The 1,994-nt window shown below is 63.0% G+C and overlaps 1 long non-coding RNA gene across 1 annotated transcript; it reads left to right on the forward strand.

Moving 5' to 3' along the window:
* Nucleotides 1-816: 816 nt before the first annotated feature.
* On the forward strand, nt 817-1,994 carry LOC103785321 (uncharacterized). The gene is made up of 2 exons (XR_004668550.4): nt 817-1,013; nt 1,187-1,994. It is a non-coding gene; the product is annotated as an uncharacterized LOC103785321 (long non-coding RNA).

The following is a 1,994-nucleotide window of genomic DNA, read 5'->3' on the forward strand; positions in this document are numbered from 1 at the left end:
CCCATGGCTGAGACTAGGGACATTGGAACAAAAAGTCCCAAGTGGAGGAAGAGACGCAGTCATAAGTACCTTTGTCTTTCCTTCCCTCTCATCTCCCTTCCTCCCTTTCTTCCTTCAGCAGTGACCAACGATTCTCCCATCCAGGCCCTGTGGAGGGGACACAGGCGTGAGCCACAGACCCAGGCTCTGCCCTCTGGGAGCTTGGGTCCGAGGACACAGTTAGACAACCGGATGGGAGGGCGCCCTTCGGGAAAGGGAAACAGGCACCCCACATGCACATGGGCCAGGCAGGGCCTGAAGGGCAGTGTGAATTACAGGGAAAATGCGGAGGGAGAGGAAGAGTGCTCCAGGGCGAGGAAGCCGCGCCCGCAGCGATCTGGAGTGCGGTGGGGAGCAGGTGAGGCGGGAGAAGCCCAGTTCTGGGACACGCAGGCCAGCTCTAGGCAGGGGAAAGGAGGGGCGGGAGGCCAGGGAATGTTCCCTCAGGCTGGTGCGTCAGAATGGCCCAGGCAGCCTCCAGCGTGGGCCCCCGCTGGTCCCGGGAGGCGCCGCCAGAGGCTCGGGGAGGGTGGACGATGTGGCTGGGCCGGCGAGAATCCAGGGGCTGCAGGCAAGGACGGGGACTCGCGATGAAACCCGAAGATCAGGGGCTGGTGGCAGTGACCGCGAGGGGCCTCCAAGCAGCCCAATCAATCTCGGACGAGGGGTCGAGTCAGTGGCGGTGCAGGCGGCAAAGGCAGCCAGGGTCTGAGCAGCGCGGCTCCAGCCCCAGCAGCACCGGGAGAGCGCGTGCGCCGCCCCAGACGACTGGACGCGCCCTCGTGACGCCATCAGCGCGCGCCGCCGCAACTTCCGAGCGCAAGCGTGGTCGCCCCCACAGCCTGTGGGCTACGGGAACGCGATCCGACTCGGCGGCCCTCCCTGCCTGGATGGCCGGTCCCCGAGGCTGAGGAAGTCCATTCCTCTTTCGGAAATGGTCCCCAGGAAGCTTCTCCGTGTCCCCCTATGGCCGGGTACTGAGCGGGGCCCGGGTGGTCTGCGGCCGTGGCCCCCGCCCCTCAGCGCAGGCGACCCTCCTGGCCCTGGCGGGCACAGCGCCTCTCCCGTGACCTGGGCCGGCCCGCAGGATGAGCCCCCGGATCACGATCGCTGGCATTTTATTTACCTTCTTCCATTACAACCCCAGGCGAGTCTCCCGGGCCCCGAGAGGAGGGGGTGACTGGCCAGGGTCATCGGCAGCGGCGGCAGGGGCCTGCATAGGGCTGCCTCGGGGCGACTAGCAGGATGGCCGCAAGCCTCGGCTGCCCCAGCCCCCAGCGCATGGAATGTGCCCCGGGCCCCAGGAGCACCAGGAACCGCGCTTGTGAGACGGAGCTTGGGCTGCTTGGAGCTAGTGAGCCACCGGCCACGGCAGGGATTTCAGCAGAACTTGGGGGCAGAGGGATGAGATGGTGCATCCCTTGAGGTCACTTCAGGAGATGACACTCCTGTGGCTAAGTGTAGCTTCCCAGGTCATGGCTCCCAGGTCAGGCCTGGTCAATGGAGAATTAAGTGGGCGTTGGGTGGTGGATGGATGTGATTTGGCAGAGGGGACAAATGTGACAACAGTGTAATAAGGGCCATGTTGGGGAGGGTCAGGGGTCAGGGTCTGGCCCAACCTGAGCAGAAGGGAGGCTGCTCTCAGGGATATTTGTCAGGTAGGAATGGGTGGAGTGGAACTACAGGGCCACCATGTTTCCCATGGGTCAGCCATGGTGGCCTTGTCATGTTTATCCGTGATCCTCAGTGTTCTCTGTGGTCCTCCCGTCACCCCTTTCAGACTGTCCTTTCAGTTCTCCACTGTCCCTGCATCACCTCTGCCCCTGTCCCATTTGTCTGTGTTCAGTCCATGTTCCCAGGTCTTGAGGTGGCCCCTGGTTCTATGCCCCTTACCTAAGACCCTGTGCAGGGAATCTGTGAAAACACAGAGAAAATAAAAAGTGAGGAAAATACTA

The sequence above is a fragment of the Pan paniscus genome, chromosome 23 (assembly GCF_029289425.2).
Source record: "Pan paniscus chromosome 23, NHGRI_mPanPan1-v2.0_pri, whole genome shotgun sequence".
NCBI lineage: Eukaryota > Metazoa > Chordata > Mammalia > Primates > Hominidae > Pan > Pan paniscus.